The sequence below is a fragment of the Delphinapterus leucas genome, chromosome 10 (genome assembly GCF_059928025.1).
Source record: "Delphinapterus leucas isolate spDelLeu-1000000601 "Yukka" chromosome 10, BTC_Dleu_Yukka2, whole genome shotgun sequence".
In the NCBI taxonomy this organism is placed as follows: Eukaryota; Metazoa; Chordata; class Mammalia; order Artiodactyla; family Monodontidae; genus Delphinapterus; species Delphinapterus leucas.
Genome location: NC_143138.1, coordinates 98,570,140 through 98,586,888, shown reverse-complemented (window position 1 = coordinate 98,586,888; position 16,749 = coordinate 98,570,140).

The window sequence follows — 16,749 nt, the reverse complement described above, 5'->3', positions numbered from 1 at the left end:
TAACCGTTGCTGTATAGCCTGGTGCAGTGAATGGGCTGATGTGACTAAAGCCCCCGACACAGAGCCTGGAACATAGTAAATGCACAAATAAATACTGGCTAGAGGTCGATGGTTCTAAGGTGCTATTCAACATCAGCTGTGGCCGTTGTGAGGCGTGGTGGTGACAGTCCATCGGGCAGACTGATTTCCCATTCAAGGCTGCACCAGCTGCAACTCTAACCTGACCCTGTCTGAATTCACGTGTTGGTGGAGGGGGAGGAAGGGCAGTGATGGCATTGCCCTCTGGTCCCCTGGGCCCAAACGACCCTGGACACCAGCGCAGGGCCCCCAGCCCTCAGTAATGATGGTCCCAGGCAAGAGGAGCGGGCTGTGGACTTGCCCACGATGGAGACATCGCTCTGCCTGACCCGGGGGGGGGGGGGATGGTGCTCAGGGCTGGGACACAACGAGGGACGCTTCCCTCTTCTGGGGCAGATCAGACTGATCTTAGTGCTGGGTGCAGAGCCGGCCTGCAAGGTGGGAGGAGAAGGTGGTGTGAGTGTGGTCAGCGTTCAGACCATGAGCCTTGGCTTCAGCATAGTACTCGCCAGGGGTCTTATGGGAACGCAGACCTCCTTCAGTAGGTCTGGGCGGCGTGGGGGGCCTGGGGTTCTACACTTCTAACAAGCTCCCCAGTCACCTCGATGCAGTGGGGTCCAGGCCATACTTGGAGCGTCAGGTTTAAGGAAAAGCAGGCTGACTTATCTCACAGGTACGGTGTGGGAGGATTGCAGCAGGCCTGGGGTCGCCCTGGGCTGTTTTGCTGAAGTAAGAGGGTACCTGCCTGGCACTGAGCCCTGGTCAAGGCATAAAGGCACTGATCTGTGACCACGGGTCCGAGGCCACCAGCTTGTCAACAGTGCTTATGGTTAATAATGGGGTCAGTGATGTGTACCTGGTCTCAGAGAGCCCCTCCAAGGACTCTGCTGTCACCGTGGTTACCTGGCAAGAGCATGCCTGCCTGGCCAGGGGGGCATGGGAAGCTGGTCTACACCCCGTCGTGAGCCTCCTACTTCTAATATCCCATGTGTAGACATCAGTGGTCCCTGATCCGGTATGGCTGTGCCTTGTCAGTGTGACAACTGGAAGCCTCACCTGGCCTCTTGGGCCCCCTTGCTGTGAGAGAGCCTTTGGCTGTGATGCACATCCTTCCTTTAATACTGCTACTATCGTTTTTCCCCAGCTTTATGGAAGAATGACTGACAAATAAAAACTGTGTACGTTTAAGATACATTTAAGGTACACAGTGATGTTTTGATATACAAAACATTGTGAGAAATGATTGTGAAGTATGAAACGATTACCACAATCAAGCTAATTAACATACCCCTTGCCTCACATAGTTATTCTGTGTGTGTGTCGGGGGGGAACACTTAAGATCTACCTTCTTGGCAAGTTTCAAGTGTGCGATACATTACTGCTAACCATAGTCATCATGCTGCACGTCAGGCCATGCTGTTCCTATCTTGTGTCTTTTTCCTGCAATAAACCTTAGATGCTGTGAGTTTTCTTTGCTGTGGAACCCAGCCTAACTGCCACTAGTGCAACAGGCATTGACATACTGCATCCTGTGGGCGTGTCCTGGGCTCCACTCAGTGGGGACAGTGGTGGTTAAGGTTCTTCTCTGCTCTCCCAGGAGAGCTGTGGTTCTCAACCTTGTATATACATTGGTATCACCTGGGGAGCTTCAAAACTACTGAGGCCTAGGCCCCATCCCCAGAGATTCTGATGTAATGTTGTGGTCGGGGGCGTGGCCTTGGCACTGGGGTTTTTAAAAGCCCTGCAAGTGGTTAGATAGATAGATTATATATGTGTGTGTATGTGTATATATATATATATATATATATATATATAATATCTAGGATATCTGTCTATCTATCTATCTATCCTATTGGTTCTGTTTATCTGGAGAATCCTGACTAGTGCACCATCCCGCTACCCAAGGCTAGAGAGCAACCTTGGAAGTCTTTCACCTTTGAGGTGCTAGCTGCATTCTGAATGAGCACAAAGAGAAGAACAATACCCAACCCCAAAGAAAGACTGTCATCTGCAAGAGTGGAATTTCTGACTTCATCGTGCCTAGATGAGGGGACACCTGGGGACAGGAGACTACATTTTTATGCCTCTCATAACATACACTCGGGATAAGACCCAGTGCCAGACACTCAAAAGCATCCCACAGGCCCCTGAAGATGAGTCGTGATGGCTTTGCTTTGAGGCGTGATTCTCTCTTCCGGGCTCTGAAGCAGTCCCTGTCCACAGCTCTGGGCCACAGAACTGTGTACTTGCTCTTGACCTTGAGCGTTTTCTCTCTCCAAGCCGTATTGTGATTCTTGCTTCAGAGAGCTGGCGTCAGGATCCAGCTCTCTTGCGTTGCTGTAGTCACCAGGGTCTTACAGCTTCTCCTGCAGTCACAGCTGACTAGCTGCACAGGGATGAGCCCCAGAAGGGACTAAGCTTTATCCAGGCCAGAACCAAAGAAAATTTTGGCAATGTGGGAGCTCCTAAGTTGTCCAACCGGCAAGGAGTCAGGACAGGCACAGTGACTGTGACTCATAGAAAGTAAACCATTTGTTGGTTTTCAAGTAGCTTCTCCATTGTAGGCTTTCTGATGGTAAAAGAGGGAAAGCAAGATAAAGAGAAATACGAAGAACTTTAGAGCCTAGAGTCTTTGTGCACCGCTGGTCTGGGGCTGTTAGATAGGGATACCTGCAGGAACCCCAAAGCATCCAGTGCGGCCCTCTGAGGAAGTCATAGTGCAGCAGCCCCCCAAATCTTTTCTGCACGTCTGCTTCCCCTTTAGAATGTAAGACATCATCTCAGGATGACTTGGGGTAGTTCATTTTCATTTCTCTGGGGCTCGGTTTTCTCACCTATAATATGGGCAGAGTAGGGGACCAGTGGTGTCTAGAATCAAGTACACACAGGACCCAGAAGTCGGCAGTGAGGTGGGGTGATGGGTGATGGAGTTGGATCCGAGGTTAGACTCAGAGGGAGACCCGTGACAACTACTTTCAGCTCCAAGGTTCCACTTTTCAGTCTCTGCATCCCTGGTTAGCACAAGGCCTCAGCCAGGAGGGGAAGTCTCCAGTCCTTAATCCTCAGAAGGGGTTTGGGGGAAGGAGACTTGTCCCCGCCTGGCCAGATTTGCTGGGCAAGCTGAGCGCCTCCCAGCCTCCTGCCGGCTCGGCGCTCTCCAGGGTCCTGACCTGGCCCTGGTTTTCGCTCCCTGTCCTGGAGGCTGGTGGCTCCGCCCAGGTTCCTGATGGCAGGACCCAGGGCTCAGGGGCACAGCTCTGCCACACCACCCTGGAACACATTCAGAAACATAATAGTAACCAACTTTAAAAACGATTTTTAAAACCCGGTTCTACCTTTCCCTGCCAGTGTTTTAAACTGAGTTATTGAACAAATGTTTTCAACATAGGTCTGGAACTTTTTTTTCTTAGATTGCATTTCTCCGTCAAGTCACGTATTCTCCTCTCTTATCTGTCTGTTCTCCCTTTCACCTTTCTCTCTCTTTTCTCCTCTCTCATTTTCTCTCCCTTTCCCCTCTCTCCTCAGAATAAGTGTCCCCTTTCTCAAAGGAGAGAAAGAAACACTTCTAATCATCTTCTTGAAAACTGATTCTCAGGACTTCCCTGGCAGTCCAGTCCAGTGGTTAGGACTCCATGCTTCCACTGCAGGGGGCACGGGTTCAATCCCTGGTTGGGGAACTAAGATCCTACAAGTGGTGCAGTGCGGGGGGGAAAAAATGATTCTCAGTGACTTCACTTTATTTACAGTCTGGATTTGAACTTGAATAATCCTGAAGCTCTCCAGAGGTCCACAGGAGGAAAAGCAAGGGGGTAATGTTTCTTTCTCCAAAATCTTTTGCTCGTTTCAGGCGTCAGAGAATTGGGGAGAAGGAGGAACCTAGATCTGGGTGAAGAAGGAGAGGGTTTGAGGCCCCTGGGGCTTTTAAGGGGTTGGCTTTGAGCCACATCACAGATTTGCTTGAAGGTGGACCAGCTTTTCCCCTTAAATTCACATCTTCCTAAAGCCCCCACCTGTCTGAGATGTCTCAAGAGGGTTCCAGATATTCTTGCAGCTAACATTTATGGCCCTTTCCTATAGCCACTCCCTGGCACTCCGTGTGTGGTTGTGAAGTGGTCTGAGCCTGTGGGAGGGCCGCTGGCCAAGGAGGATTAGACCCACATGCTTTGTTCCAGGAATGCCAGTTCTGGACATTTATCCTGTGAAATAATTCAGAAATAGGGGAAAATGCTGTTATGAGGGAAAAACATGTTTATAGCAGTGAGAATTAGAACTGGGAAAGGCCAAAAACTATATGAATGTTCCATAGTGGGGTTAAGTGAGTTGTGATGTTATTAATTTAGTGGGATATTAAATTTATCACTAAAGTGATTAACATAAGGTCTCAACAGATTATAAATGTCAAAAATCCTCCATATCAACTGCTGCTCTCAGTGGTGAGGAAACCGAGTTCCAGAGAGCAGAAGTGAGTTCTCTGAGATTGTGTGCAGGGCTGGAACGGGGCAAGGACTGGCCTTGGCGTGGCTCGCAGCCCAGCTCCCTTTCCACCATTCTAGAATCTTCCAAAGGGAGACGTACGCCTCGCTCAGAAAATGAGTTTGAATTGGGAGAGGGAAGGCAGGCAGGACGTTAAGTGCCATGAATTCAGGGACATTAAATGCCACTGAGTGACACTGAGAATGTCAGTGCATCTCCGGTGTCCTCCAGTCCTGATGACTCCACTAGAAGGTGGGGAGAACCTAGAAGAAACTAGAAGGAACTCCCGGGTCCTTTTTTTCTCCCAGCTTTATTGAGGCATAATTGACAAATAAAATTGTGTATATTTAAAGGGTGCAGCACTTTGAGTTGATATACATACGGATTGTGAAATGATTACTACAAGGTAATTAACACATGGCTTAAGGTCTGCTCTCTTAGCAAACTTCCAGGATACAATGCAGCACTGTTAACAGTAGTCACCATGTGACGGCCCCGGGTCGCTGACGTGTCTCTGACACTCCCTGAGCTCTCTTTCCACAAAGAGCAAAGGAGGTGAGGGACGTTGCAGCCCAGAGCCCCCAGCAGGTTTCAACCTCCATCTAGAATTTAATCACTTTGTTTTTGTTTTTATTTCATTTTTACAGTTGCATTGTAATTATGGAGAGTCACACTAATTTCCTATTTCTGGTAGCATTATAAGATCTCTTTTTAATAACTTAAATAAATAGATGAGTTGTTTAAAGAAAGGTAATGAATTGAAGAGTGTAAAGGAAGTGCAAGGATGTGGCAAAAGCTGGGAGGTGCATCCAGAGTTGGGGAAACATGGGAAGCCCTGCCCCAAGCCACCTGGAATCTAGAACATTCGTCAGCATATGCAGGGAATGGTGAGTTGAGAAAGGGGAACTCCAAGCTGTACGTGCACATTGATAGCAATTATGGAGAAAAGAGTTCTGCATCTGGGTGGTGATGAAAGGAGAAACAAAGATGGTAAGCTAAATCGGCAAGGGGAGATCTTTGTTTTGTTGCATTTGTTTTAAAAATAGACGCTTGGATGTGTTTGCAGGCTGAAGGGAGAGACTGAGTAGAGAGGGGGGCATTTATTTATTCCTGCATTCATTCATTCATTCATTCCATAGAGGTGTCGAGCCCCTACTTTGTGCCAGGCACTGTGAGAGATGCTGCAGGTACAGCAGTGAACAAAACCAGAAAAAGCCCCTGCTTTCAGGAGTTTGCATCCTCGTGGGGGAAGACAGCAACAAAGAGATAAAAAATATATTATGTGCACAGTGGTAGAAAATGTCATGAGAGAAAATAAGGCAGGGAAATGAGATGGGGAGTGGTGACCGGTGGGATGCTATTCTTTGGTGGTGGTCGGAGAAAGCCTTGCTGATGAGGGATATGTGAGTAGGTCTCACATGAAGGGAGAGAGTGAGCCATGGGAGATCTGGAAGGAGAGGGCTCTAGGTGGAGGGAATTCCAAGTGCAAAGGCCCTGGGGTAGGTGTGTGTTTGAGAAACAGCGAAGTATGGTTGGCGTGGAGTGATGTGGGGAGGGCAGCAGGAGAGTCAGAGATCACGTGGGGCTGGGTCGACAGTGTAAGGACTTCAGCTTCTGAGTGAAATGGGCTCCACTAGAGGGTTTGGAGAAGAGAAATGTTAGTATCTGACTGGCATTTTATGTGGAGAACCTTGGATTGTGTTGAGAAAGACTGCAGGGCAGCGAGAGATGAGTGGGAGGCTACTGCAGTGGTCCAGACCAGAGTCTCAGTGGCTCAGACCAGAGAGGTTGGATATGAACATCAAATAGACAGTAATGTGGGTGGTAATCACTTGGGTAATTAATAGTAAGGCAAGGAGCTGCAGAGGGCAGGAAAGAATGAGATGAAGAGGACTGAAATGAGGGGCATGAGGAATTTGCCTAGAAAGGGAAGTGCAGTGGTCTTACCCCTGGGGATGGAGTAGATGCAGACCATTGAGGCACAGAGACATGTAGGGGAGGCGGTAAGGGAAAGTGAAGTTGGGCAGGGAAGGACCTTGGGTACCCCAGGAAACAGTACCCATCCCTTCCTGTAAATAATGGCAGGGGAAGGGAGATGCTCAGCCAGAAGGAGAACAAGTATTTGTTCCTGTCTGTCATCCCTATTCTGTTGTAAGCTCCAAGAGGTTAAGTCCTTTCCTGCTGGGTTCAGCACTGACTACTGAGCCCCCAGTAATGGGCATGGCTTACAGTGGCACCCAACCAATTTTGAGTGAATTAATGGATGGAAAGAAGGTTGGATGGAAAGATGGATGGAAGGATGAATGGAAGAATGGATGGAAGAGAGGATAGATAGATGGAGAAGGGATGGGAGATCAGATGGGTGGAAGAAGAGATGGAAAGAAGGATAGATGGATAGAGGGACGAAAAGATAATATGCTAGAATCAGACTTAAAACTCCTAGTTCAAAGTTGCTTTGAAATGAAGGAATGGCTGAAAGAATAAAAAGTTTTGAATAGTGCATTGGGGAATAATTTGAATCAGATTTGAATGGATGAAAACCAATTTATAGGTCAAAGTTTCCTTGGAGGACTGGAATTAGAGCAGAAGGAGTTGGTATTGTGAACGGATGTTTTAATCAAGCTGCCTAGCCTGACAAGTGCAGTTCGTTATGCAGTATGGGGTTGGGAAAATTGCGCTATTCTTAGAGTTAAGGAATCTGGATTCTAGTGAAGCAGTTGCTCCCCTTAAGCAGGTAAAGAGTTCAGAGCCCAGTCTGACAGAGCTCAGTCCCCTGGAAGAATTTGGGCTGGAGAGACAAGTCATCAGGCTCCCAGCCAAGCAGAGCTGCACTTCAGACTTGGGTAGAATCAAAGCTTTCAACATAAATTGAGTCATATGACATACAATCTTTTTCTCCCCTACACCTGAATTTATTTCTTCTGTATTGCATTCCTTCAAGATGCTCCTAGGAAACTAAGCTAATCAGATAGGCTAATTTATACTAAAGTGTTAGTGGCTATTGAGGGGAATCAGCCGTTCTACTACTTTCCACCAATTACAGGCATTGAAACTAGGACCCAAAGAGAGGAAGTGTCTTGATCAACCTGGAATCAACCTGTTTAGAGGTCACACTTGTGCTGAGTTTGCAAGGCAGAATAGGTGTTAGTGCAGGAGAAAAGAATCCCAGGCAGAGGGAACAGCATGAATGAAGGGAATACAGAGGAATGAATGGGGATATAGGGCTCTTCAAGCGGTTCCTATGCATGGGGCAGGGGTGAGGCTTGGAGAAAGATGAGGCTGGAGAGGTGAGATATACCAAGTCACAGATGCCATTGTGTGCTGAGCTAAGGAATTTGGACTTAATCTTGTAGGCTGTGGGAAGCTCCTGAAGAATCTGGAGCGAAACATATTAGAGGCAGTAAATTATAGTGGCTAAGAGCATGGACTCTGAAGTCATGCTGTCTGAGTTCAGATGTTGCCTCTGATGCTCATCAGCTGTGTGACGTTGGGAAAATCACTTCACCTCTCTGGGCATCAGTGCCCCATCTGTAAAATTGTACCTTCCTCATAAAGGTTGTTGGGAAGATAGTAGGTGTTATTTAAGTGCTAAGAACCATAACTAGTATATACTAAATACTCAGTGTTTCTATGCTAGCAGCTATCTTCTTATCATCATCAATATTATTACTATTAGTTAGGTTTTAGAAAGCATGTTCTAATATCCAATGTTTTTGTGTGGATAGAAGCAGGATTAGACTGCACATAGGAAGACCAGGTGTGGTAATTCAGGTGGGATGGAATAGATTGTTACCCGAAAGCCAAATCCAGACTGCTGCCTGTGTTTATAAATAAAGTTTTATTGGAACATGGCCACGCCCACTTATTGACATACTGCTATTGCCTTCATGCTACACCAGCAGAATTGAGTAGTTGCAACAGAGACTCTCGGGCCCTCGAAGCTGAAGGTATGTACTATCTGGCTCTTTACAAAATAAGTGTGCTGACCCCTCAGGCCGGGGGGCAGTTCAGCTTTGGGGCAGTGTCATGCTTCTGTGCACCTCCAGCCACCTTCAGAAGGGACTGCCACCCTTTAAGGCTCAGGACACACCTGGCTCTGCGTTTCCCAGCAGGGTCATCCCCAACAGATGGGCGAGATGTTTAGATTCTCCCAACTCTATTTCCTCTCTGACTAGTTTGTACTGCTTTATTGTTCTTTTGCAGATTAGTTCTTGTATCTTCAGATCTGTAAAGGCAAAAAATATTGAGAGCAGCCCATGACCTTTCTGGCAGTTTTCAATTTATTTCGTCTTCATTTTTAGCTTTCATTACCCCCAGGATAGCATCTAATTATTTCCTGAATAATCGTGTCTCCCGGGCTCTGAGGAAATTTGTGAAGTTTGCTCCCTATTATGTCTTCCAAATTAGTTTCTCTTCAATTTTGGTGCACTTACTTTTGTCTTTTCATCTTGGTTCAGCCAAAAATAGTCTCTCAAATTGAGTGCTAAATTCTTTGGGATTTCTTTCATTCCAATTAACTTTCCTCAGGGCTCTCTTTGGTTTTATAAACGAGGTCTTTGCTCGTTGGGATCTTGGTCCTAAGCCGCTGGGCTGTTTTTTCACGCCAGCCTCGCTTCTTGTCTTCATCCTTGTGAAGGATGGGGGCTGGGTGGGGGGAGAGCAGGGGGAGGTGTAGCAAGAGGCAGAGAATCTGGTGTGTCTGGACTCTGATGCTTACAGGCTGAGAGATACTGGGCAAGTCAACCTTAGCTGACTACAAAATGGGAGGAGATGCCTGCTGCATTGGGGAGCACATCAAGGAGAGGTATCAGCGTTTTGATAATGGGAGCTGGGGAGCAGGTGTGGGGGAGGATTAACACTCCTTCCCCGTTTCTGAGCCCCTATGAGTGTTACCGAGATCAAGCCCACTCTCAGATTCTCATAGTCCAATGATCAAGCCCTTAGCACCAGCTTCAGTTACAGGAGAAATTCCAAAAGCAATCAACAATTCTTTATTAAAAGTGTAATATCATCTGTGTAGTGAAATGCTTTTCAGTTTACAGATCGCTTACATACCTGTTATGTTATTTCCCAGCCTTCTGGAGTAGCCTGAGCCAAGGCATCAACCCGTTTTACAGATGAGGAAACTTAGCCCAGAGAGATTAAGTAACTTGCCCAAGGTCACACAGCTAACCAGGACGGAGTCACTTAAAACACTGAATCTCACCTCTCTTTTTTTGACATATGCTCACTCCTTCCTTTGTTAATTTTTTTAGTGTCCAAGTGGAGAGCATTGTCTTCTTAAGAATCCTTTTGCTGGGTGTGTAATATTCCAACAGTCTGAAAGCCAGGACTGGCGTAGCCTGAACCAGGAGTCTGGACATACAAGCCTCACTGGACATGAGGTTCCAGTCCAGCCCAAGCTGCTGGAGGCCAGGAGCTGGGCTACGTTCATCTGCCCACTTCCCCCGCCCCAGCTCCCAGCATGTGCTGGTCTCACTCCAGGGGCTCAGAGAACACGCACTGAACTCCACACAAGAAGTCGAGGAGACTGGGTGTGAATTTTGGTTCTACCACTTTCTAGCTGGGTGGCAACAGACAAGTCCCCGCACCCATGGGAGCCTCAGTCTCTTCATCTTTTAAATGGGGGTAGTGCCCATTCCATAGGTTGGCAGCAGGGTTCACATAAGAGAATATGAGAACATATCTGGAACCGTGTCTGTGCTCAATAAACCCCAGGGTTCCCTTCCTCTCCCTTGCCTCCCTCCTTCTGCCTGAAATTCCACCTTTAAAGCCTTATTTGCTATCACTCTTTTTTGATCCATTGATCAGGACTTTTCCTGAGAGCAAGTGTTTCAAAACTAGGAAGAGGAGAGGCTGAGGATGGGGACAGGATCCTAACAAGGGAGAGAAAGAGGACAGAGAGCAGAGGTTCAGAAGTCAGCATTCCCTCCACAAATCCACCGTGGACCAGCCCTGTCGGTGGTAGAGATTTCCCTCTATTTTTCCCCCCTCTGTCTCTCTTTTAAAAATATAAAACTATTTATAAAGGATGACTAAAGAGGAGATGTATGAAACTATTTCTTGGTAGACCTTTAAAAAAAGTATTTTTTCAAGAAAGTATCTTTTCCTCCAGTATTTGTATTGATGACCTGAAGAAGCTTGTAAGACCATGAAGCCTCTATGGCATCGTGGCTTAGAAGCCCAGGCCCCGGGGCCAGGACCAGGGTTCAAATCCTGGCTCTGACTCATCCTGGCTCTATGACCCTGGACCAATTACTTCACCTCTCTGTGCCTCAGTTTTCTCATCTGTAAAGTGGGGGAAATGACGGTTCCTAGGTCACAGGGCAGTGTGAGGATTAATGAGATAATGTGTCTCAAAGTCCTAGGACAGTGCTGGGCAATGGAGTACTAATAATAAAATAATAATAAAAAATTTTTAATTAAATAATTAAAATAAAATATAGAATATATAATTATATAGGAACATAATAGTGAAATATATGTATGTTTCATATATGTGTATATAATAAGTATAAAAGGAGAATTCGTGAACCATTCTTCCACCTAATCCAAATGCCTATGAACAGCAAGGACGGACCCAGGAGAAAGTTGTTCTCAGGCCCTTTGCCTTTCTGATACAGCGTCACTGACACCTTGCCCGTAAGCTCCCAGACCTCACAATCAACATTTTTAACGGGTACCTGATATTCCATTGAGTCCTCTGCCTGTGGCCGCTCTGGGTCCTCAGTTATTTCCTGCTGTGAGTCACTCCAGCCACACGGGACCTTCTTGGCACCTTCTGGGCTTCCCACCTGGAGTCTCAAGCCCCCCTGTTGACTTGTGAGTTGATTGAAGAGTCAGGTGTGAGAATGATTTCTCAGGTGAGGTGGGGAGAGTGGCAGCCTTGGGTCATCAGAGACCTAAAGGCCACTGTGGTTCTCAGGTCTAGGCCCAGGCTGGGGGACACACAGTGGAGCCAGGAGAGGTGGCTGCTCGGCCCAGCTGCTGTGGTGGCACCTAGCAGCACTGGGTGGCAGGCTTGTCCTGCTTTTATGGACACCAGTGTCCCCACAGTGTCCCTGCAGTGGAGGAGGCTCTGCTGGCGTGACACCGCCCCTCCTCTTCCCATGCTCATGCACTCCCCTGTCCTCCCCCACCTCTGTGCCCACCGGGGGGCTCACGCCTCCCACTTCCTAAGAAAGTCTGGGAACCATAACAGCCCTCACCGCCGAACAGGCACGGGGCTCGTGGGTTTAATCTTGTCTTCTCCTCGCCACCAGCCACATGGTCCAGGAGGGTACACACTTCACAGCAGAAGAGACTGAGGCCCAGAGAAGTCAGGGTGCTTTCCCAGCCAGGGGAGGAACCTAGGTCTGGTTCCGGAGCCTGCGCCCACGGCTGTCAGAGTTTCTCAACTGGGTCACGCCCCTCGTTCGGTGGCCTTGGCTCCAAGTGACTGAAGGCGGTCAAGGACTGAATCCAAGGCTGAGCGGCGGGGTTTGCATATCTTGAATATATTCAAAGGGACTCAATGTCATCATTTATTTGCCCAAATGCCCCTTCCATCAGGCATGGGACTTATGAGTCAGGATCACACCTTATTCACTTTGAGTCTCAAGCACAGACCTGGAGCTGACACCTGAGCCCCACTTCTGCGCTGCTTTCGGAATGGGAGTTCCCAGAAGGGAGCCACAGGAACTTCTTGGAGGGAAGTGGATACTCTCCTTCCAAGGGTCCCGAAGGAAGCTGTGGGACCACCATGGTTTGAGCACCTACTGTGGGTCAGGAACCGTGATGACACTTCTCATATGTCCTAGGGCACCCCCCCACCTTCAAGGCTGGATCACTGTCCCATCCCACAGATGAGGAAACTGAGGCAGCTGTGTATATGCAGGAGCAGGTGCAGGAGAGGCTGGCAGCCTTCCACTCTGGCCAGGCTGCTGTTGTGGGCCCTGCTACTTCTGCCTACAGTTTCCTAGGCTTGAATCTGGGACAGATCCCAAGTCCCGATCAGGTCATTCTGAGCTGATTCATCTTCGTCTTTCCTCTCTGCCTCCCAGGGAGATGTCCCTGTCTCATCCTGGCAGACCCTGCACTGTTTCCTCTCGGTGCTAATTCCTGTCATCTCCACCAGGACCCCTTGGCAATTCCAGGAGCTGACCATCCACTAGCAGGGTCTGTGACCCCAGCCCTGGCCTCTGCTGACACCCCATCTCTTGCGCTGGTCCTGCCCAAACCCATCCCGCCAGGGCAGGGTCATGTCAGCATCCCAGCTCCATAAATCATGTGTGTGGGGCTTGAAAAGGTTTGGGGCCAGCCCATCCTGATCAGCCCTAGCCCCCAGACAGTCTCTACAAGCCCCCTCCCCATTCTGGGGGGCTAAGCTTTTGCTTCAAGTCCTGTCCTGAGGTCCACCTAGGGCCCTGCCTCGGCCCTCAGTCTCCCTCTAGAGGCACCCCCAGACCCCAGGCAACAGCCAGCCCATGCTGCCTGACCCCAAGTTCTGACCTCCCACCTGCCCTCTATCACCACGGGACTGGTTCTTCCTGGGATCCTTCCTCACCTGCATCCAGCCGACCGCCCATCCACGGGCCTGGAGTCACACAGACTTAGCTTCTTGGCCCAGGTCCCCTTACTGCTGTGTGACCCTGGGGGGGTAACTCAGTCTCCTCACTTAGCTGAGCCATCATTACTTTAAAAAAGGGCCAGTAATTCCTACTTTGCAGCATGGGTGGGAGGATAGGTGTAAAATCATCCAGCTAGTACTCATGGTCTCCTCCACTGGTGGTAGCATTCATTCATTCATTCATTCACGATTTACTGAGCGTCTCCTGTGAATCCAGCACTGGGATTACAGTGGTGAGCAAAGCCCAAGCCTGGTCCTGGTGCCTCTGTGCTCCTTGCCCTCTGGTGAGAGAGACATACAATAATGGACACACAGCAAGTACAGTGATGAGGGTGATGGCTAGTGCTGCGGGAGAGGATAGCAGGGTGTGGGGAGAGGGCTGGGAGGGGCTGCCTTGGTGGAGGTGTCTGGGAAGGTGGCCTTTGAGCAGAGACCTGAATCACTTGAGGAGCTAGCCGTGCAACTCTCTGGGGAGGAGGGAACGGCCGTGCAAAGGCCCTGAGATGGGCCTTGCCTGGTGCACTTGGGGGCCGCGAGGAGGCCAGCGTGGCTGAGCAGACAGAGTGGCGGGGAGCACGGGGGAGGTGGGGTCAGCGAGGGTGGCAGGGGCTGGACTGAGAGGGAGTCTTGTTTTATTCCAGGTATGGTGGGTGCCAGCAGAGGGTGGCAGTGTTGAGGACCCAGTGCCTGTTACTGGTCCATGCCGGATCAGCGACAACTCCACCCCATCACTGTGATGGCCTGGGAGGACACGGGCCTCTGCCAGATGCGGAGGGGAAGACAGGCAAGCTCCTGAGGGTCCCGGCCCCCCAGGCCCCCCACCCCTGCAGCCAGCCAGACAGTGCAGGTTCCCAGCTGCTGGCCACACGGGAGAGTGAGGAGGAAGGCTGGCAGCAGGCAGGGCTCCAACTGTGGATTTGGATCCTAGGCTGACTCGCTTCAGTGAGGAAGTTGGTGAAAGAGGAGAGGAAGAGGAGGAGGGGGAGGGGGAAGAGGGGGGAGGAGGAGGAAGAACAGGGGGAGGAGGAGGGGAAGGAGGAAGAGGGGAAAGAGGGAGGAAGAGGAGGGGGAGGAGGGGGAGGAAGAGAAGGAGGAAGAGGGAGGAGGGGGAGGAGGGGGAGGAGGAGGAGGAGGAGGAGGAGGGGAGGGGGAGGAGGAGGAGGGGAAGAGGGGGAGGGGGAAGAGGGAGGAGGAGGGGGAGGAGGAGGGAGGAGGAGGGGAGGAGGGGAGGAGGAGGAGGGAGGAGGGGGAGGAGGGAGGAGGAGGAGGAAGAGAAGCAGGAGGAGGAGGAGGGGAGGAGGAGGAGGAGGGGGAGGAGAAGGGGAGGGGGAGGAGGAGGAGGGGGAGAAGAGGGAGGAGGAAGAGGGAGGAGGAGGAGGGGAGGAGGGGGAGGGAGGAGGGAGGAGGGAGGAGGAGGGTAGGGGGAGGAGGAGGGAGGGGGAGGGTGGAGGAGGGTGGAGGGAGGAGTTGGGGAAGGAGGAAGAAGAAGAGGAGGAGGAGGGAGAACAGGAACAGGAAGAGGGGGAGGAGGAGGAGGAGGAGGAGGAAGAGGAGGAGTGGAGCACCAGTGCATCTGCTTTCCTGGAACAAGATTTCAAATTCTATGCACCGCTCACACTTGGGGGAAACTATGTCAAAACCCTTCTGGACCCATCAGTATAAGATGCCCATGAGTTTTAGGAGTTGGAAACCCAGTAGTTTTAGGAAAAAAAAAAACTGTCTTAGTTCTATAATTGGCTCCCAAGGCTCTGTTCAACGATTGTTAAAATACTGACACGAAACCTCCGAGAAAAATCGCTCCAGACCCTATATTTATCATTGTGTCGCTAGACAAGCAGAGGCCTTCCCGTGGAGTATCAGCTATGGTATGTTTCAAGGTCAGATAATTAACTTTATTAAGGAAGAGTCAGATTTGCAAAGGGAGCAGGGACTGAGACTCAGGTGTGGTCCACGGACCCTCCCACTGCCCGAAGTGCGTGAGAGGCTACAGGAGCTCCACGAACCTCCTGAAACCACAGACACCGTATTTCTAGGTCGGCAGTTCTCACAGCGTGAGTCCACAGCAGCAACCTCACCTGGGCATGTGCTAGCAAATGCAGATTCTCAGGCAGTGCCCCAGACCTTCTGAATCGCACACTCGGGGTCTGGGGCTCAGGCACCTGTGCTTTAATGAGGCCTCCAGGGGTTCTGATGCATGCTTCAGTTTGATGGTAGCTAGGGCCGAGCACTATAGAAGGACACAGTGGCCTAGAGTGGGGGTCTTGAGAATCACACTGTCCAGGGTTCAAATCCCAGTGCTGCCACTTAGTAGCTGTGTGAGCTTGGTCAAGTCACTAACCTCTCTGAGCTTCTGTGTCCCCACCTATGAAGTGAAATCATACAAACCTTGGGACACAGAGGGGATTTTTAATCCAACAATGATGATGGGTTCAGTCTTCATCAAATAAGAGCCCTAATGATAATGATGATAAGAATGTTTTGAAGAGGGGAGGGGTGTGAACGGAAGTGTGGTCCGAAAGACAACTCTCCAGGGCGGCCTGAACACCTGAGTGGCTACAGGTAGCATCACCAATGACTAGGGTCTTGGCTAGAGTGGCAGCAGAGAGAGGCATGAAGGCGGGGTTGTGAAAGAGTCATCAGAGGTCAGGTGGAGAGGGGTCGCAAGCAATTCGATTCGCCCAGCAAATATTTCCTGAGCACCTAGGATGTGCCAGGCCCTGTTCTGGACCCTGGGTGTGCAGATGGCAGAGTTCCTGCCCTCGTGGAGTTCATGTGTCTGCAGGAGATAAAGTCGGTGAGCAGGCAAGCGGGAACGCACGAGGATTTCAGCACATGGTCGGTGCCACAAAGAAGGCTGAACAGGGAGGTGGGGCAGAGGGTGACATGGGACAGGCAGGGTGGTCAGAGCAGGTGACATTGAGCTGAGACCTGAATGACGAGCAGGAGCCGGTCAGGAGAAGGCTCTGGGGAATGAACAGAGGGCAGAGTCTGTGCACAGGGATGAGCATGGCGTGCTAGAGGAGCAGGAAGAAGGGGAGAGCCTGGAGAGCGGACCCAAGAGTGTCCAGGGCACCACGGTTCTCACCTCTGAGACCCCACTCCTCCACGAAGGGCCGTGGTGAGGAATTGCTGATGTGATGAATGTAACCAAGCCCGGCACAGGCCGGGCCCTAGGAAATGTCCACCGCTGCCCCGTGATGGCCAGCTCCATACCCCCTGGCACCACAGGAGGAGTTCAGCCAGATATCAAAACCAAAATCAGCTTGGGCATTGGAAATAAGAGTTCTGATGGCTCTGGCCCAATATCAGGTGTTAAAACAAGAGGCACTTTCCTTAAAGCAACAGATATTCCTTGAGCCTCCACCAAGGAGGATGGACATGGGGGACACGGAGAAATGTAAAAGTCCTTGATCCCAGTGCACGTCCCGGCCCTGCTGTTGCCAGCTTGTGGTTCTCCCCGGTCTCCTCTGAGATGGGAGGAGATGTCCAATAATAGTTTAGCTTACAAAGTACTAGGGAGCCAGGCCCCCAGAATGTGCAAGGTGATGGGATCAGAGCTGATCTCTGAGGTAAGTGGGAACCTTCCAGGG